This window comes from Natrix helvetica, assembly GCF_964273705.1.
Source record: "Natrix helvetica genome assembly, chromosome: 1".
NCBI lineage: Eukaryota > Metazoa > Chordata > Lepidosauria > Squamata > Natricidae > Natrix > Natrix helvetica.
The window spans coordinates 99,793,095-99,815,570 of NC_138548.1; the positions used below are offsets into that span (position 1 = coordinate 99,793,095).

The 22,476-nt window shown below is 37.1% G+C and overlaps 1 protein-coding gene across 2 annotated transcripts in view; it reads left to right on the plus strand.

The window, feature by feature from the left end:
- SPON1 (spondin 1) overlaps window positions 1-22,476 on the plus strand; it is a 333,634-nt gene that overhangs the window by 26,273 nt on the left and 284,885 nt on the right. The gene's annotated exons all lie outside the window — the stretch shown is intronic.

Below are 22,476 nucleotides of genomic sequence, written 5' to 3' on the forward strand. Positions count from 1 at the left end.
ATGGCACCCGGAGGAGTCCCTCTCTGTGTGAGCGAATCGGCTGAAGGGATGTATGGGGCAGGATACGCTCCCTCAAATAACTAGGTCCTGTGCCATGGAGCGCCTTAAAAATGATGGTCAACACCTTGAAACGCGCCTGAAAAGCCACAGGCAGCCAGTGTAGCCCGCGCAGGAGAGGTGTTACGTGGTTATTTGGCTAGATGAAATATTAACTTGATTTGGTATAATGAAGCTTCTTTTGTTCCTGTGTTCTTGGTTTTTTTTTTCATTATAGTTACTGACATTTTAAAATAAATATTCAATTGCAAATCTTCCAAAATCAGCAAAATATATAGAAAATAGCTTTTGGTCCTTTTCCAGCCTCTTTCAATCCTGAAGATCTCTGGGTAGTTTTTAACAAATTTCAAGCCACAGCAGCTGGGACATTTTTTTTTAAAAAAATGCAGCTATCTACTATTCTCATATAAGTGGCTTATTTAAACCACAACACTATCGTAATAAAGTATCAGGCAAAATCCTAAATACAGTGGTTCTTAACCTGTGGTCTGTGGATGCCTAGAGTGTGGCGATGTTGTCACAGGCAGTCTGTGAAGGCTTGAAAAAATGTTATGATTTGAATCTTGAGTTAAGCCTTGATGGTTTGTGGCCATGGTCCATGGCCATATTTAAAGAGGGTCATTGGTGAAGAAAAGATTGAGAAGCATTGGGATAGATGGGTATCAGATGGAGACCATTCTATTTGGAAGCCTGAATAGAAAGTTTTCACCATTATCACTCATACGTTTAGAGACATTGTGATCTTTCCGGCAAATTTAGATGGCTATTTTTCTGCATAAATACTGTCAAATTTTAGCCCTTCCATTATAATACAGCTTCATTCTCCTGCAGGGTGAGTTAAGATTTAAATGACTTGCACTTATTTAGCTCTATAAAATAAGTTCTGAAAAAAAGTTTGTGGCCCATTGATGTCATATTCCACATGGCCAATTTCCATTTCTTATTTTTCTAGATGATTTAGTTATTCAGTTTGTCCCACACAGAATCCCAATTCTTCTTTGCATTAACTGAGTTTCCACTCTTGATGTAATCAGGAGATGTCAGCAGCATGCTTCTATTTCACTCCCCTGTGTCTCTAATGAAATATTGATTAGTATGTGTCCTACGGCTGATCTTTGACGAACTGTACTGCCTATTCCCTTGCTGTCTGAAAATTGCCTTACAATGTAAAGCTTTAATGTTTTTCCCCCTCTGTAACTGGTTCCCAGCCCATTATATAACATATCCAGTAATGCCCTTCTTTTCTAGAGGATAAAATTATGAAATTGGTTTTGCAGAAGAATATCACTCTGGACCGATGAGAATATGTTAAAAAGTAAAAAACAGAAATGTCCCTGCTTTCCCTCAAAATAATCCTCTCTTACTCACCGAAAGAAAGAGAAGCTGGGTCAAGAGGGGGAAATAGTGAAAGCAGTGTTTGCACCAATACAATGCAATCAGCATTATGCCACTGTACACCTTCATATATAAACAAGTGGAGCCTAAGATTAATGTGACTGACATTACTGTCATTTAATACATTAATTGTATTAAATTACAATTAAAAAGATAAAACAGTATAAGTTTAAAAAGGGGGAGTGCAAAAAAAAATAGAGAAGATGGAAAAAATAAGAATATGTAAAGAAAAATAAAAGAAATATATAAAGAAATGTTTCCTCCCTTCATCACAAGTATAAATAATTCCACTAGCATTACTTTCTCTTAAAATATAACCAATGATCGCTTCTTCCCATATTTCATCTCTTATCTATAAACAAATCCTTAAAGTCTCATAATTCAGTCCTGGTCAGCAAAAGTCCATCAAGGATTACTAGAAATACATAACTATTTAAACCAATCATTCCTTTATATTCATTTCCTTTTAACAATCTTGTTCTCTAATCCTTTCAAATAATGTTCGAGGACTTGGTTTCTTCTCTTTTCTCCTTCTTTACAACTTTAACCATTCTCTTTTGTAAATTTAATATAGGAAAGGTATCAAAATCACTCTCTTGGTTTGTTATTTATGTATCCCTACTATCAAAACATCAACCCGTTTCATTTACATAGCCAGTGTGGCATCTTTTTTCCATATCATTCCTGTAATCGTCACTTTTATATCCACTTTCAGAGCAATCTCAGTCTTGGTCACGAAGATTTGTTCTTCTTCCATAACATTTGTTAAATACAGTGAATTTATAAAGGCAGATACTCTTAAAATTAACTTCTGGGACCATTCTACACAAATATCTTTCAGTTTGGCCAATCTTAAAATATTTTTTTCCATTCTGCATTAGTAATCAAATTTAAGTGTTTTCCTTTAATTATCATATTTAGTTCTCTCTAGTATACAACCTTCAAAGTCTTGTCTTATCATGTTTTCCCCTAAAAATTTGAAACAACAACAGCATTTTCCCATGGAAGAATTTCTTATAATTAATTCCAACATCTTATTTCAAATCCATCTGGATTTTAAAAATCAACATTTTAATGTTTTGGTGTTGATTACAATTTTTTTAATGTATAAACTTCAGTTAAACATCTCCCTCACTAAGGATTGAAGGAAACTCACCCAGTATTTTCAGACTTATTGATCCAAAGGTTCCTAATAGCTGAAAAGCAATTAACAAGCAATTTCAAAAAGCGACTACTAAAGGAAGTAAGCAAACCCAGTGGCTATTTAAAGGACTGGCCACAGTTTGAGCAGGATTGTTGTTCCTTCATCTCCCAGAGCTCTAAACCAGCTGAAGACTATTATTTTGCAGTCTCCTAAAGCTAAAGGTTCCCCTCGCGCATATGTGCTAGCTATTCATGACACTAGGGGGCGATGCTCATCTCTGTTTCTAAACCGAAGAGCCAGCACTGTCCGAAGACGTCTCCGTGATCATGTGGACAGCATGACTAAATGTTGAAGGCAAACGGAATGCTGTTACCTTTTCACCAAAGGTGGTTCCTTTTTTTCTACTTGCATTTTTACATGCTTTCAAACTGCTGGGTTGGCAGAAGCTGGGACAAGTAACGGGAGCTCACTCCGTCTGAACCGCCAAACTGCTTACCTTTGTGATCAACAACCTCAGTGTCTTAGCCACTGAGCCACCCCATCCCTATGTCTCCTAATGAAGGCCAAATGTCTGGAGTACTTGCAGGTACTCTCAACTATTCTCCTTTTCAGAATCCTCTGAATTCCTTTCAGGGAGGAATTACAAAGAGCTGGTCTACCCACTTTCATTATTTTGATGAAAGTATTGAATCCTGCAAATGCCTCCATAGGAATCAATCAAGCTGTGTAAAAGCAAATATGAAAATATCTTGGGACAATTAAAAGTTGCATGAAAAATGTGAGATGCCTTTGGGTACTATTCTAAAGCTAAAAGAAAAAGATATTAATGTGATTGAGCACTAGAATCTACTAGCCCAGAGCCACCTTGTGGGAGAGATGGACAGCATAAAATATTAATAAACCAGCAACACTGAAATATAGAGAAAAATAACTTGCAATTTTCAATTGACAAGAGAAAGATCCCAAGATCTGAAATTATAATAGTTTCCCAAAGTATTCTGTTAAATAAACCCTTCCTAACCATTTCTAATTGGTAACTTTTTTTTTTTTTGGAATACATTTTATGTTTCCATGGTAAACTGATTTCTAGTCAATATCTGATATGGTTTTCCATAGTTGCCTATTTTCAATATTTCATACTTCTATGCTTTCTTGCTAGCAATATGGAGATGTATTGGACATCATGCTCTTTCTGATAAATTACAGATAGTGAAAATTGAAAATAAGCCATATATTTTATAACTGGGATACATGCAACCCCATGTACTGTTTTGGAACATTTTCATTTGCTGCCACATTTGACATTTTTTTTTCAAAGTGTTAAATTTCAGGCTATACACTGTAAAACCAGTTGTGCCGAGGACCTCACTTTATCTTTTTCTAAAAGGTTGCAGTCAAGCTACTGGTAGGGTTACAGTGTAAAATGGATAAGGCCATGACATAAAATAGAATCTTAATATAAAAGAGGCAAGGGCGAAAAATTAAAAGCAAACAATCTAAAAGGTCAATCTTTAAGCTTGCCAGGCTTTTAATTATTAATTGATTTTTAGAATTAGCAGTATTTAGTTTTTAATATTGTGCATTTTAATGTGGTTTGTTGCCCTGAATACTCAATGGAATATAAATCTGTAAATAAAGAAAACAGTAGTCTTAAGATAGCCACATGCTTCTAGTTTTTGCCTGTAAACTGCACTCCAAATTCTGGTGGCCCTTTCACTGAGTAATGGTACATTAGAATGACCCTGGGAGATAGGAGAAAGAACTTGAAATATTCTGTTAATATAATTTTACAATAAAGGTAGAGCTAGTAATTATTGTTGTGCTTCTTATTTGGATTACATCAGTCTTGAAAGTCTCGAAAAGTATTTGCTCCCCCTCCTTTCCTTTGGCTCCTCAGAAAATTTGAGAGGGTCCCTTCTGGAACCCTTTCCTCATCCCACTGCCTCTGTAGGCTGAGATTGCTTTTTCATGATGATCCTAGAACACTTTCTCCTGTGTTCTAAAATAATTCTCACATACTATTGTACATTATTAAGATACAGGGGCATAAGAAAGAGGCCAATAGTTTCCCACTCTGGAATAGTCAGTGAAAGGAAGAAAACTACTGATAACCATGGAAGTCGTCCCCCCCTCCTTATAAAAATACTTATATGTGGGAGAAGAGTGAATATCTAGATGGAACAAGAAGAAGAGATAGTTTAAAATTTCTATATTGTAGATGATGTTCAGGGCTACTCCCAATGCGTAGTTGTACAACTAATTACTGACCACAGTAATTTGTAATTCCCTCTAAATGAATTCTTCAAGTCTTCCACCAGTGCAGTCATCAAACTGTGACTGAATTCATCTGCTGGTCTTCTCCTTCTGTGTTTCCCAGCATTAAGAACTTTCTTCAGAGACCTAGATTTTTGCATAATACATCCAAAGTATGTAATCTAAGTCTGTCATTTGTTTGATGATCCATTTGTTTGTTTTCTTGGCTGCCTGTAATAATCTCAGGAGTTTTCTCCAACATCAAAGTTCAGTTTGTTCTGACATCCAATCTGTTTACTTTTGTTTCTTAATCTTTGGCAGTTTCTTTTTACATTCATCCTGAAAGACATTTTTAAATTCATTCCAGAGCTCCTCTGTTTATCTATCAATTGTCAAGTCTGGAAGCCATCTTTTACATTGGGCCTTCAGGCCTGGAAACGTTCAGATTCAGGTTTTCCCAGATGTGCCAATATGACATCTCCAATAAAATGGAATTTTGAGGAAACTCAAGCCTCGGAGTCTTCTTTTGTTGGGGATGTTACTTGGAACCCTGACATCAATGAGATTTGGGACTTAAAAATGATAATGTGATCTTTGAAAATGCTTGAGATCATATTATGGAAACTGGCTGGTTCTTTAAGTTAATTTTGAATTTGCACATAAGCAGTATGTTATTTGTTCCACAATTCACACCTGGCCTATAGGTCAGAGGAACTTTCTCAATGGAGTGATGGCTTGAGAGACTGAAAGGAAGCTAATATTTCCAAAAAGGAATATTCCCCCAAAGCTGGCAACTAGTGCAAAAATACGTTTCTTACAGAAATGTCAATGATATGAGATGAGAGATATGAGAGATATAAGTATGAAATATAAGATTAAGATACACAAGGCTTCAAAATTCAGTTTTTCTTTGTTCTCTTTTATATGTAAGGCAACCTATCTGAGTTAGGCTTGTTGAAAATACGGTATATGTTACTTAGAAAAGTGTCACATGGTTTATTAAGAGCATTCTTTATGGGTGGACTACCCATTGAACATAACACCTTTTGTTACACATGGACATTGAAACAAATCATAGGTGGCACTCATCAGAAACAAACTTTTGATTCCTGGATCATAAAATAACACGAAAGACAAGATTGGAACATATGTTTCCTCAGCCTTGTATTGACAAACCATAGTTTGCCATTCTATCTGAAAGCAGCCATTGCCAGACATTATGCTAAGCTATACTTTCAGACAATTGTAGCATGACCAGGCCACAGATAGTGGTAAACCATAAACAATGGCTGGGCTCACAAAATATGCCAAACCGAATCATAATAAATTATGTTGTAACAAAGTACAATGTGAGAACATATCCAATATCGGATAAATCCATCATTTCTTATATTCTTTTTTTTATTATTTTTTATTTTTTTTAAAAAGGTTTTATAGGTTTTTACAAATTTTTTAAAGGAAAAAGGGTAAAGAAAGGGTATAGAAAATTTTGACAGCTACATCATGCGGGGGAGGGTAATCCCCCCAAATCTCGTAACTTTTACAAAAAAGGTAGAAAAAGCATCAACATTTGAATAAATATTGCAGTTTTGGTTTTACATTAAATCATCAGTGCATTCAATCATTTTTGTATCACTTCCAAAAATTACATTATAACAACAATTGCAATAAAGTTTCAATTCATTTTTGTGACCTGAGTCTTCTCAGTGTTGGATCCTCCCCCCTGTCTTCTGGCAGAGCCTCAGCCCCTCCCTCCTTCATATCTTGTGTACCATCCCCTGTTTCGTCTAGAAGGGCATTATGTCTTTTAATGAAAGCCTCCACTTCCACCACTGTGTTAATTCTAATTCTACTGCCCTCCCAGAAAATCAACATATCTTCTGGCAATAACCACCTGAACCAGACCCCTTTATTATATATTTTTTTTGCTAAAGAGGAATATTTCTTCCTCTTATCTCTTACTTTCTTTGGGATCTGTTTAAGGATGGTTATTTCTTTGTCTTTATATTTTAGTGGTCCCACCCTCTGAGCACCTAGGACCTCATCTCTTGTGGTCTTTCTAAGAAATTTAACATGGACTTCCCTTGGAACATTGTGTGTTCTAGCATATGCTGAGTTAATCCTATAAATCAGGTCGATATCCCACCAGAGCTGTTGTTTATCTCTGTTGATGTATTCTGCTAATATTGTGGTCATAATCTCCTTAAGGTCTTCATTCTCAGTTTCTGGCAGATTTTGAAACCTAAGGAAAAAAGACATCCTTTCGAATTCCATTTTTATCATGTGGTTTTCAAATTCTATGTTCCCCCTTTGGATTGTCCTAACCTCCTCCCTCATCCCAACCACACCCTCCTCCAGCACACCTATTCTCTGTTTATTTTATGTGGCTTGTTGTTGCGTTTCTCTGAGCTGCTCATTTAAGTCTGTCAGTTGTTTTTTCAGTTTGTCCTGTCCCTTTAAGAGAGATTGAAGCATCTGGTGGACGGATAAGTCCTTTGAACTCTCTTCGGGGGCTTTAGGTTGTAGAAATGACCCCAATTGTGACTGTTGAGTAATCGGACTAGACGTAGAAGATGTCGGGGCCAAAGAAGCCTTGCCAGGTGGATATTTTTTAGGACCCATCATAAAGCTCAGAGATATTTATAAGTCTATGCAAAGAAATGGCGTATGTGGAAAAGCACAACCGGGAGAGATCACGAGGCAGGCAAACCCAGAAGGGAATATTAGTCTTCCAGTACAGCTCTTAGCCAAATAGTTAAGTCCAATATTCCAGATCCAAGGGAAGTATATAATAAGAGAGGGTCCTATAGGTCTCTGGGGTGGAAAATAGTTCAAAGTCAGAAAATCTTCCAAAAGAGGAATCTCATTCGTGAAGTCAAAGAAGAAGGAGGAAGTTGGCCATCTTGGTTCAGCCTTCACAGGAGGTCAGGAAACAACAAGTCCAAAGTTCTCATAACTGGTTTAAAGAAAGATCAACTCAGCCATCCTCTCTCTTGCAATTGTAATGAAAAATCATCCTCCCACTTTTTAAGGGAAGTGAAAGTCAGTTTTTACCTCTCTCTCTCTCTCTCCTCTGTGAGGGAGAGATGTTACAAATGCCGCTTTTCCAAGGGGGGTGGAATCCCCCCCTCCAATCTTAAACTCTTCCGAAGATTGAAACAGAGTTTTAACAAGACTGCAGTTCATCAATTGAGTAGATTAACAAAAGACTTGGGGAGACTTCCCACCTCACCGCACTTCAGCTGTAGCCTTCGAATTGATTATTTCCTTCCAGGCTCCGCTCGGCAAACACGCGCGGCGACATGCAGCGCCGCCGCACACCCCCGACGCTTCCCGGCTCCTGGGGCAAAGCTGGAGACCCCCCTGCGGCCGCCGCCAATCCAGGGGGTCCCAGCAAGCCGCCCTATGGCAGGACACCCCTCCAAGGCACCCTGTGCTCCCAAAGGGAGCCCACTGAAAAGGCGAGCAGTGGACACGCACGTCCGTCGCCTTCGGTGACCGGAAGTCATCTCCCATCATTTCTTATATTCTGTTCTCTGCAACCATACCAAAGATTAGAAGTCCACTGGTTAAATTAGCAAATATAATAATTATTTCCTTTTGAAATATGTACAGCAGGGATCCCCAATCTCCATGCTGCAGCCCACTACCGGGCCTTGAGCTGTTCGGAACTGGGCTGCCAAAGAGGGTGAAGGGGTGTGCATCCCCACTTGCATGAGCAGTGGGCAAGCACACCAGTGGTGGGGTTTGCAAATGTGAGTGCCCTCGCATGCATGCTCGCTTGGCTCGCACACACCACCTTCTGAACATGCACAGAAGGTCGCTCATTATGTTGGGGTGGGTGGGCAGGGAACCTCCAGCAACTGCCGCTACCGGTTCACTCGAACCAGTAAGAACTGGCTGAATAGCACCTCTGATCCACACGTGCTCCATTTTCATGAGTTGCAGGCAGGCGTGTCCACCACTTACACAAATGGAGTTGGGTGCACATGCTTGCCTGCCACTCACCAAAACCATCATCTCTCCCTCCGCTCCAGTGTACAAAGCTGGAAAGTTTGGGGAAGTCTCACGTATATTATATGAGCTGTTTCTCCATTTATGTCTAACGAGTAAAAAAAAGATGGATCACATAGATGATCGTGTGTTCACTTTAACTGGTTATTTTGTTTTGTTATACATCAGCTCAAGAGACAGATTTAAATATAACCGTAAAATATAAAACCTAGCAATTAAGAATTCTTTTTTTTTAAATGGATAAGCACACACATTTGTGTTGTATATTAGCTTAGATGGCAATGCTCCACAGTCTTGTTGTTTTAGTGGAGAGATGCCTTACTGCTGTCACACAGGCAAATACATCTATCTGATTTGGAATGTTTTGAAACATTAGGCAAGTTGTTTTCCACAAGAACTAAGTAATTTGATAGTAATGTATACCTGAACTCCACAAGCAGACACTGATTGACAGTAATTAACATTAGTGCAGGGTCTCTGCAATCCATGGATGCTGCCTGTTTTCAGAAAAGTTCATGCAGCTTCAGCTACTGGATACATTTAAGTTGCAATTTCTAGACACCTACCCACTTGCCTGGAAATAAAGACGCTGAATTAAATGATATTTATTTTTGAGTAGGTAAGCAATGGATTGTGTTCGGCTTAGTCTGAAATAATAGTTCTAAACCTGTGTTGTTCAACATATTTATAAAATAATCCATCATATTAATGAGTAGTGCCACTGTCAGAAATCAGGAAGAAGAATATCAACACAGATGACACAGATAACTGCGTGTTGCTAGATTAGACTAGGATAAATCAAAATCTAAATGGGTAGAGAATGGGGCTCATACTGTTCAGACATGCTTTCTTGAATCAAGCAGCTTCAAAGAAAGCAAATGTAGTTTTAGGATGGATCAAGAGAAGTAACAAGATCACAGGAAGCCATTTGATTGGCCAGCCAGCATCTCTAATATTATGTTAAATTCTGGGCACAATCTTTTGGAAAGAAATGAAAGAGAGAAATGAAAACAAGTTGGTTAGGGGCTTGCACAGAAAAAAAAAAAACTTAAGAGAGTTGATTGGTGACACTAAGTATAGGTTTTCTGAAGAAAAGCAGAATCCAAAGAGGCACAATAGCCTCTTTATCTTCATCATGTTCAAAATGTTTTGAGAAGACCAGAAAAGAAACAGTGTGTTTAAATTACAAGGAAGTAGATTTCAGCTGAACCTTAAGAAAGTAATTCTAACAGTAATAGCTGTTCAACAATAAGACAAGTTGCCTCTGAGATGGTTTTACTTTTCTTTGTAAAATATGTTTAAACACAGATTGGGTAGTCATCTGTTCAGGGTACTTTAATGATGGATTCTTGTATTGGACTGGATGATCTCCAAAGTCTCTCCAAACCATTAGATTATGTGAGTCTGAGTTTTAATATATTAACATAAAATGTAGAACACAGGATTCTGGATTTTTCAAATCCATAACTAACTTGGATCCAGCAGCCTGCCTTTTACATTTCTTTTTTCTTTCCCTTCCCATCTCTGCACTTTCCCTCCCCTCCCCTTCCTTCACCTCCCCCAGCTTTGAAAAACCTTCCCAAGTGAGTTTCTTTTAAAGGCAGAATACAGAAATATAAAAACAAATAGTTCAAAATGATTGGACATCTGAAAATTATGCTGTGTTGTAGATACATACTGTTTAAAGAACTTTTATACTGTTTAAAGAAAACTTCACTGTTGACCTTTGCAAAAGCTTTACTGCATTTCATAACAAAGTCAACACCCGGGAAAAAAAGGTCTTTTGTTTTGCCTTTCTTAGGGGAAAAAAAGCTTCTCTTCTTATTTGACTTAACAGAATGCTTTTGAAATCCAGGAACATTTTCTGTTCTTTCTAATGGCTTGTAATGTAACATACACTGGAGGTGGCAATTTATAAACTGAAAGTTACAAGTCTCACCATAGTATGTGGGCAAGCATTTCAGTACAACTGAAGATGTTTACTGGATTGCAGCCAAAGCAGATAAAGTGCTTACACATGTTTTGTAGCCCTCTTTAGCTTGGATATGTCAGACAAGTATTCAGGATGACTTTTAGACAAGGAAGAAAACATAATAGTGGTTACAGCTCAAATTTATCATTGTAGAAATGTCAATATAAAACAACCAAGAACAACAGTAGGTGGCTAGGCATTGTAGCTTGGCCATAAAGACCGGTATCTACATACAGTAATGATGTCAGAAGGATGAAATCTATGTTGAGATATCAATGCAATTTCTGCCCTTTTGTACTTTTATCACAACACTTACATATAAGAATGTAAGCAGAAGAATTTACATCATGAGACATTCATCATTTACTTCCTTTCCCCCTTTTCTGTGGATGTGCATAATGGTCAGGCAAAGAGTTTATATACAAAAGGTTCCAAGTTCAGTTCTTGGAGTCTACAGGGAGGGCTGGAAAAACTTTAGCTAAAAAATTAGAGAACCCATGCTTGTAAATATGAAAAGTGCCAGATAAGATGGACTGAGGCAGTTTTCTAAAGTTCTCCTAGGAACTGTACTGTCAAGCAATCAATGGTTATTGTCGAGCTTCATACCCAAGGCTTGGCAGTAAATCATACTTCTTCATATACTTAACCTTTTCATTGCCAATGGCAGAAGACTTGGTTACATTAAAAGCTTAACAGAAGAATCAAGATCACCATTGATTGCTTGTTGCCATATGAATAAATCAAAACCATTGTCCATGGGTATACACAAATATACATGTGTATCTCTTTCTTTCTCTCTCTCTCTCTGCTCCCTTCTCTTATTATCTGCCTGAATCAGATCACTGCAAGATGAAGGCCTCTTCATTATATGGCGTGGACTGCAATCTACCATACTGGCTCAATGTTCAATTAGTTGATCTAGAATTGAATCTAGAGGTCTAGAACTGAGAATGAAGGGCTCAGAACCACACAGCTGGCTTTCATACCTAGGACAGGACTAGATCCTCCCTGTTCCTAGGCTAGCTTCTTAATGACTATACTACACTGGCATGCATGTAAGTGTGCATATAACAAAATTTAGGGTTTCAACCTGTGACTTCTTCCTCTGGTTTTTGCGGGTATGCTTTTATTTCAAGCTGGTGGCTTCTTAAGAAAACACTTGACAATGTTGGGAGGTACCTGATGTATACTCACATAATGACTCTATTTTTTTAAATGAATCTATATTAGTCCTATGGGGAGTTATATATAAATATAAAACACTTATTGATCTTTTGCCAAAAATGGTTGGCCTGAGAAAGTGTCATCATACCAGTTTGTTATTTTTCATATTAAATTTATGAAGATTATATTTTAAGAATATGTCTGTAAATCTTTACATGCCAGGACTATATGCTAATAATTGCTGATCCAGAATGATAGATGTACAATTTTCAGAATATAATTCTAAGAACATGCAATGTGTATACAAGCCTGTTATTAACTCTAGCTGTTTTAAATGTCCATGAAATGCACAAACACCTTTTGCATGATTTATCATTCCAATCTGAATCATTGTTGCAGATGGCAAGCACAATTGGTTGAACTGTGCAACAGATTTTGTCCCCAGTTATCATTTTCCGTGTTGAAGCTTATCTCTCAAATCAGTTCCTTATTCATGGCACTAATAAACAACTGTGATTATCAGCTTGCATAGTGAGATTTATTGTTATATCATTTCCAAACTCTTGAGGCTCAGAATATATATATATATATATATATATATATATATATATATATATATATGTGTGTGTGTGTGTGTGTGTGTGTGTGTGTGTGTGTGTGTGTGTGTGTGTGTGTGTGTGTGTGTATGTATATGTATTTGTGTTACAACCCCTGGTATGCCTTTATTTATCAGCACAAATACAACATATATATATTGGGCATACCAGGGGTTGTAACACACACACAAAGACACACACGTATGTATGTATGTATGTATGTATGTATGTATGTATGTATGTATGTATGTATGTATTTGTGTTACAACCCCTGGTATGCCCAAGGTTCAAATCCCAGTAAGGGTATGGCTAGCTGATGAGAGCTAATTAGCTCGAAATAGATCTATACTAGTCTCCCTTTATTTATTTATCAGTACAAATACAACACACACACACACACACACATATTCAAGAAATGGTTGCTTTCTTTTGAGGAAAGTAGGAACAGAATAGATTCAACGTGGAAGCCTGTAATACTGACTGTGAGGATAAGATGGAATTTTTATTGCAACAAAGGAATCCTGGATGAACATAATTCTATTAACTTGGGTCATAGGTGGAAGACTTTCAATACCACATTTTGTTGTATGCAATTTCTTTGAAAAAGCTGAGAAGTTTTATACACAATATAATCGAAAATGTAACACCCCATCATCCTTGGAATTTAAACTATATAGCAATTGCATTGATATGGCAGGTATGCTAAGGTTTTCAAAGCTAGAGTTTGTATGGTTGTCACCTCTCTAACATTTATATGCATTTATTACCTGGAATAGAAATTGCATCATTTTGAAGATGATCTTCAAAGTGAGGCAAACACCTCATGAATTCAAAGACAGTTGCAATGTATCCAAATGGAGAGGAAAGGATTTTCATTTAGTAAAGACACAATCAGCAGTTTCCACTACAAGCAGGGGATAAATCAATCTAAACTGATTGTCTATACCTATTACATCCAGGATCCAACTATTTTAATTAGTGAAAGGTGTTTGAGATAAAAGGGTTGAAATATCCTTTATGTTGTCAGGTACTCTGACAGGAGGAAAATTATTTGAAGACACCATCTGCTACAGAACCAAATTTAATCTCAAAAATATACTGCCCTTTTTTGTATCTCATAGCAATAAAATGGAAAAAACACTAACAAGTAGTGGAAGGCAAAAACATTCTTAAACATGTTTACTCAGAAGTAAATCTCACTGACTTAAATGGGATTACTGCTTGATAAGTAAATATTTAACAATAGGAGAGAATGAGTTTTTGGTTTCTTTTATAAGGTGATCCTGTTTATAGATGATTCCCTGGTAATATTTGATTTATATAGACTCATGTCTATTGGTTTTAAAGGGTAGAAACGACGGTAACAAAAATGCCTAATCTGTAAGTACATACGAAACACAGGGAAATTGTCCATCTCTGTAGATCTTCTATCTTGTTTTGACAAGGGCCTAAGCATTTCCCCACCAATGTGGAATTTTATTGGGTATATTGAGTTATTTTAATTCAAATGTACTTGAATTTAAATTAATAGTTCAATTTTAATTCATCCAGATTGTTTTAGAATGTTGCTCTGGTACCTATCCTAAAAGGTGATGGATAGAACTAGTTCCATTTGGGAATGTCGAAGAGCGAGTGAGATGCTAATGGATATAATCCAGATAATGAATGGAATAAAAGTTTGTCCTCCTTGGGCTGAATTCTCATTGTGTTCAAAATTATTTCGATATGTTTTCAGTTCAATATTTAATAAAGTGTTCCTACAATGCTCAGGTCCTGCTGCACATTAAAATTAACCATGGTTGGGGGCGTTTCAACAGATGGAAAGCTGCAGAGCTGCTGCACTACTTATTTAAAAGGATACATATTCTTTTCATTTCTTAGCAAGTGTTTTGCTGAAAGAGGAGTACAGATCTGATGATCCCAGGACTGAAGAGACGAGAATACTACATCACACATGGAGACTGCCTTGTTATTGGCCACAGCTATTTTGAAAGAAGGAAGTCCATTTGAAGATGTTCAGCATCCCCCCACGGCCAAAAATTTGGGAATGATGGCGGGAGGTCAGAAGGCCCACACACATTTTTACTGCTGCTCCAGATAAAATCCTGCTCTTTCAGAGACAAAATTTTCCTAGGCCTCTCAAAATGGCATAGCTGGCTGTGAAACTGTAATTACCCAAAGTTCTATCCAGTAGGTATAAATAATCAGGCAACATTTTAGTCCACAGGAAATCATACATGGAGTAGTTTCTAAAAACTTTGTTCTGTAACTTATTTTCTTACTATGTGGCAGAATTTGAGCACATTTTAGATTAGAGAGATGATGTTACTTTTAAATATACAAGAAGCGTATAAATGCCTTCAAGTCATTGTTGACTCTTAGTGACTAGATAGATTGTTCTCCATAATGATTTGTTCCTACCCTGGTCTTCCAGATCCTTCAATAAATATATAACTAGATATATTGCATAGTATTGTACAAAAATCACCATTAACATTTGCTACCTCCTTTTCCAGTCATGATTATTTCTGTTTTTTGAGCTTAAGAAGTCGAAGATGTTCTGTTTTGTCCCGCTAGTCTGCGGCTGAGCAGGAATGGAAGGCCTGGTTTTGTAAGAGGCTGTTCAGTGATTCTAAGTGGTAGAATTCCTATGGGAGCCTCCCTTGGCTCTTGCCATGATCTCTATCCTTCAATTCTTAAATTGTTTTAGATTTCTAAAGAAAAAATAAATTAAATAGCTAACTGGGTACCTATAAAGCAAAGAATTACGGTAGCTGCTTTGTGGATAAGCTCTTTGCTTTTATGCCGTGGACCTGTGGAAGTGATATAAAATCAAAATTCTAAGTGTCCCTACCTAAAATTCTTTCGTTTAAATACTGATCAGGGTATCAAATTAATGTCCTTTTTCAAGCTTCTGTAGAAGTCCCATGCTTTGCTTACATATTTGTAAATCGTTTCAACTGATAATGTGGTTTTCACTGGTGCACTGACAGAATCATTCATAGAACCAAGGGAAGTAGCAGTAAGAAATCCATCTGTCTCTTTGATGGCAGACTAAATTTGATGTAAATAAAAATGCTTATTAAATGATGCTTATTAAAACTATAATTTAAACCACTCCCTTATTATAACTTGTTTTGTTTTCAGCATACTTTTTTTTGAATAGGGCTGACTAAGACACTTTTGTGCTTCCCAGCCCATTCCAACAGCACCCACCACTTTAATCTGTGTGGGAAGAAGAAGAAGAAGAAAAAAACTCAGCATCCAACTCTCACAAATAAAGCTGACAAGCAGGGAGAGCTAATTTCTATCTATAGGATGTCAGGATAATTAGTTCTTTTAAAAAGACAACAGTAGGTCTTTTATACAAGTCAGGTACATGAATTAGAAATGATCAGCCATGTTTCAAACAACTTGAAAAAAAATCAACTCAACATCATTTATTTTTGTCAATTCGTAAGTGCTTCATTGCAATGCCACTGGAAATGAGAGGGTTTCTAACCTCTCCACTGTAAAATCCACTGTCTATGCTTATCCAAAAATTCAGCATTTCTGGGGCAAGTTTCAGGCTTGTGCAATGGAACATTTTTGTATGCGGGAACAATAAATCTCAGCATGTTTGCCAGAGCTCTTTTTAAAACACATTGGCATTCACATTACTTTTATTTAATTCAGGTTATTTTTTTAAAAAAATCAATTTTCTTTTAATTATAACAAGAGATCTATCAGTTTGGATGAAGAAAATGATGAAAATGCTTTTTTCCCATTTTAGAATTGTTACTAGGGTTATTTAAGTTTTTCTGACGTGAAAAAGACTGCTGCTACACCTCTGAACATCTCACAGCAGGGAAGAAGAATCTAGTTCAGAAATGTAGTGAAAGTCAGTTTTTTTCTTAAATTAGATCTAAACTAATATATCACAGATCAGGGGTATGGGGGGGGGAGTTTAAAAAGTGAAATTGGCAGACATTACAAGTAGACCTTGGCAACAATTCTTAAGTCCATTGCTAAGCAAGATAGCGGTTAAGTGAGTTTTTCCCCATTGTGTGACCTTTCTTGCCACAGTTGTGAATCCTTGCATTTGTTAAGTTAGCACCATGGTTGTTAAGTGAATCTGGTTTCCCCATTGACTTTGCTTCTCAGATGGTTGCAAAATCATGTGACCTCAGGAGACTGAGATTGTTATAAATACATGCTAGTTACCAAGTGTCTGAATTTGTGATCACAGGGATGCTGCAATGGTTAGAAATGTGAAAAATGGTAATAAGTTAGGACTACATTTACTGTGCGATTTTTTTTAAAATGCCCCTCTTTAAAATGAACATGAAACTCATGTTAAAGGGGGCGAGACTTTGATCAAGCAATTGTGACTGCCATCTTCACTTTTTTGACCCCCTGTGGAGCTCCCAATGCGATATAAGGAACTTATGAAATTGGTCTATGTTGAGAATGAGTAATCCTCAATTTACAACAGCACTGGAAAAAAGTGACTTATTACTGTTACAGCATCCCTAATATCACATGAATTAAGGCTCTTGGCAACTGGCATGTCTTTACAATGGTTGCAACATCCAGGGTCATCTGATCACCATTTGTGACCTTCCCAGCTGGCTTCCATCAAGCAATTCACTGGGGAAAGCTGGATTTGCTTAACAATTGGGTGATTCACTAAACAACTATGGCTTAAATGTCATAAAATTGGGTGCAACTTACTAAACAACTATGGCTTAAAGGTCATAAAATTGGGTGCAACTTACTAAACAAACACCTTGCTTAACAGTGGAAATTCTTGTCCCAATTGTTGTAAGTCAAGGACTAATCATATTTCTATCTGTAGGAGAAGGAATGGCAGAACCTTGGGGCAGAGTAAAAAGGGGGATCAGCTTAGAATTCTTATGTAGACACAAGCAAACTAAATTCTAACCCTCTTGAATTCAGTTGATTCTCATGTAAACTCCTAGTAGGTGCTAACCATTAATTGAGAAAATTCCTATGGCTAGATTGTTTAATTGGACCTTTATGTGGGTACCTGATCTTTTTTGCTTGACATTAACTTGCTCACCATAGCTCAATCTTATTTTGCCTAGCATCTGGGATCATAATTCCAATGTCAAAATGGTTTAGTTTTTCTAGTAAACAAGCATCTAATCTGGCATGTTTGCTGATCTTTATTAGAATATTGGAATCTATTTGTTCTTGTTACATGCGAATTCTTTATGCATTTTGCACATTTTATGCTTCTGTGGTATTGGGTTCTTTGTTGAAGTTGTGTATTCAAATAGTAAAGAGACTAACAGTTCATCAGCTTAACGGAAAATATGTCTCCGTTTATTTGGAATATCTTGCAGTTGCGTTTAAGATAAACTATTTGTTTATTTTCTGATGCCCACCATGTTTAACTTAAAATTACTAAAGTATGTTTAATTGCAGTAAGACTGTTTAAAATCAACAAACACAAATGTTCAGGATATTCAAATTAAGAGAATTAGGCAGTTGTCAGCTGTTAAAATTTAAGCTTAGTGTCATATTTAAACATACAGGTTAAATATAGACAATTGTCTGAAAGAAATTACCACTATGATTTTCATATCTGATAACTGCATAGTGTAATTACAATGTGGTGGCTTTAATTATGTATGATATAAATTTTGCATGTTTAATACCATATGCTTGTAAGAGTACATTCACTGTGTGAGGTTCTAGATGGATATGTAAAGGTTTACGAGAGGCTGCTATAATGTATAAAACTGATTCTCAGACTGATAAAGCTTCTGGAGGTAGTTACATAAAGAACCATCAACAAGTTTCTCTCTTATATATGAAGATACCCATCTCTTCAGAAATTAGAAAATGAGTACAGCAATTAAGAGACATAAACAGAATAGTTCAGTTGCTGGAATCCTTGTAACTCCATCCCTTTCATTTCAATAACATTTGCTAGTGAGAACTCAGTAAGAATCTTGCCTGGAAAAGAATCATTTGGCTTTTAGGCAATTGCCCATAAGCCTTACTTTTTTTTCTGTTGTTGTGTATTACTGGACAACCTCAATCAGATCTTAACCAATAATGTATATATAGTATGAAGGCAACCGATGCTATATCCAATCCAGTGTATGAAAAGCATACAGGAGATGCTCCTCAAATAGTCCAGAAAAAACTCCAGTGCGTGTCAGTTTGATAAATAATCATACATCCTTTTCATCCATCCAAACTCCATACAGCTTTATTTATTTATTTATTTACCGTATTTTAGAAATGTATGAGGCCAGCCAATTCTACAATGATTCTGGAGAGTATACAGATAGTCCTTGACTTACAACCGCAAATGAGCCCAAATTTTCTGTTGTTAAGCAAAACATTTGTGAAGTGAGTTTTGCTCCATTTTACGACCTTTCTTGCTCCAGCTGTTACGTGAATCACTGCAAGGGTTAAGTTAGCATGGTTGCTAAGTGAATCTGGCTTTCCCATTGACTTTGCTTGTCAGAAGGTTGTGATCACATGACCCTGGGACACTGCAACTCATAAATATGAGTCAATTTCCAAGTGTCTGAATTTTCATCATGTGACAGTGAGGATGCTGCAATGGTTAAGTGTGAAAAATTGTCATAAGTCACTTTTTTGAGTGCCATTGTAACTTTGAACAGTCATTAAATGAACTGCAGTAAGTCAAGGACTACCGGTACAGTAAAAATAACCATTCAACACAGTTTTTCAGTTTTTGAATATGGCCAGGATAGGGGCCAGATCCATCTTGAAAGAGATGGTAATCCAGTCGTAAAGAAGACAAGCTTCTTAGATCCCGCCAGTCGACGCTGCTTAAAGAATGGAATCTATTGGAATAGAACAGAACAACTTTGTCATTTTGAATGTACACTAATCGGCAAATATTTAAATGAAATTTCATTGCATACAGCTTTCAAAGGATCACCACCTCCAATATACACTACATAACCATGACAAAATAAATAAATAAATACAAAATTATGCATATACCCACATACATTATATGACACAGAGAAACAACAGTCTACTTCATGTACGTACATGTACATGGTGAAAAAAATGAATCTTGCGAATTGCATGCCAATTCTGCCTGATCATACAGACTGGACAGACACCATGGAAGGCATCATGGATAATTTTTAATAAGGAACTTCAGATAACTTCATGACTGTTTTCATTTATCTTTCACTGCAATTTGTCCTAATCTACACATGCCTCAATAATTGCATTTTGACACACATAGAATTATAAAAGTTGAAGAGGTCATTAAGTCCTCCTCCCCCACCCCAAATGTAGTCAGCCAATCCTGATCAACAAGTCCTAATCTTCTGTATGAAGAAGGGCTAATCAACTTTGGAATTAGCCTCTTAAAAAGAGTTGAAGCAGTACAGTAAATTGGCCAAGATGTCTTGATGTAACAGTCTATTCTTTCAATCTGTGATGCTAATGAATGTAAAAGAGACCTATATGTCAGTCACCAGGATAAACTAATGAGGCCTCACTAACAAAAGAGCCACATGCATTAAGTACCAACTTAATATGCAAGTTAGTAAATACTGGTAAAAACTCCAGGTCTTTGTAGTAATTCACAACCTTAATAATAGAAGAATTGCTATCTGAATGGAACTCTTTAGTACACTCACAACTTACTTCTGAAATGCAGCAGAGTTTTAAAAGAACCAGATGTTCCCCCGCTACTGTAATCTGAGGTATTTTTTCTCCACTTACCAATGTCTAATTTCTGTTTGCTATCATTAACATTTCAACTGCAGGAATTCTATTTCTCTGCCTGAAATTATCCAAATCATTATCTTCTTGAAATCCCTGATTGACAACACTTGCAGTTAGCTTAACAGATCTGAAACAATATCTCAATAGTTGAGCTGCTTGTTTGCTGTTTTTACTTCAGCAGTTTATGTTCTTGTGGGATAATGATTGCTTGAAGCAAATGGTGAATGTACATGCAGTATTCTAAGTCACATTATCTAAAACAGGGATATCAAATTCATGTCATGGTGGCATCACATAATGTATCGGGAGTTTTTTCTTCCTTTGCTAAACTGGCCAGGGGACGGAGCCAGTACATGACACATCAGGCCCACAGGCCGTGAGTTTGACACCCTGGTCTGAAACAAGTGGAGAAACATAAAAGCAGCCAGTTTTTGTATGCAGTTGAGAGAATGTTGGAAAGAATTCTCAACTTTGGGATAGTCTCCTGTGCCTCAGTTTGTCAGCGTTCCAAATACCATGTAGAAATAAATCAAAAGTCCAAGGCAGAATCATCCTTAAAGTTCCGATTTAATAATACAGGCATGTTGGCAACGTACTGTGGAATTTCAACTCTGATTTACATCCTGGGAGTTACCCCAGTTGAAAGTTCATGATCCAACCCTCCGCCCATAATCAATCACATGCCCCAATCCTTTTCTTCCACGCTGGCATCTCCACCCAGCTTCATTGGTCAAATGTTGAGGTGCTGAGACAAAAGATTACCTTGGCTGCTAGGAAAAATTGACAACAACACATTCCACAATTCTACTCCTTTCGATTCCCCCCTCCCAATGACTATACTAATAAAACATCATAGGAAATTATAAGAAAGTGTGGCAGGCCAAAGATTCTTAAAGGAAACTCTGCAGGCCTGACACAATTTTTGCAAATTGTATCTGCCCATAGCCAGTTGTAGATTTTTTTTTAATTACCCAGAGAATTAGATGTGGCTAGATGGGGGGCATGTGACTGAGTGGGCATGACCAACTTGACATTACTCGTGCACATTCAGACACATGCCACCCTCACTAAGCCATACGCAAGGTGGCGAAAAGTTTTGACCGGGGGGGGGGGGGAGGTCCAGCCTCGCCAGAGTTAAGAGAGCTCCTGCAAACTACCCAGTAAGGAAAAAAAGTTTTTGTCCTGCCTGGCCCCCAGGAACACTCTGAAGGGTTTGGCAGGGTTGGGGGAAGGAAAAATGCCTTCGTTTTTGCAAAAACCGACCCATCTCTGGGATATCTCTGGGACTGCTATGCTCATATCATTTTTAAAAATTACATTTTTTTCAATGAAGATTTGTTCTGCACATGTGCAGAACAGAAAATAAAGATGGTGGCGCCCAGGATAGAACCAGTACAGTCACTTGTCCGGCCGAGTTATTACTTATTCAGCTGAACTGGTCCAAATCGGTAGGAACCCACCTCTGCTCCAATCACTTCTTCTAAAGAAAAAGCTATAGGAAAAATGCTTGGGATTTTTCCCAGGGAAGGCACTGGACCAAATTTCTGGGAAGGTTTATACTTGGTTTATATTCTGTAGCAGAACCAAAACAATACTGCTACTATACACATGTCTATATACATTATTCCTAACTTGTTTCAACTTAGTCCTTTATTAAAGGAGATTCTGAAATTTGAGAACCACACTTGCCATATTTTAGAATCTTCTCAATAAAGAAACAGTGGTTTGTTTATCTGATTGATTATGTGTTATCAAGTAGCTGTTAGACTTCTAGGAACCACATAGATTTTCTCCATGATAGTTTGAAAATTATAGAATATATAAATCCATCTAGCAACAGCTATGTGTCTGTTTGTTGCAGTTTATCTGACCCCTTGTTGCCTTTTAATTTAAGCTGAACAACTCTAGATCAACAAGCTATTCAGTCCTTCTTTTGCATCTGCCACAACCTATAGAACTTTTGCAAGTCTGTTGTAATGCTAATAGATTCAGATGAAAAGATATGTGAGCTATTTTTAATACATTCTCTTTAAATATGTGCTCATAGTGGAGTGTTTCCAGAAGTCAGTGCTTTAGCAGATCTGTAAGATGAAGTGGAGAAGTCCACTCTTAGGGAATGGCTCACCGTGAGCCTTTAATTTATGTTT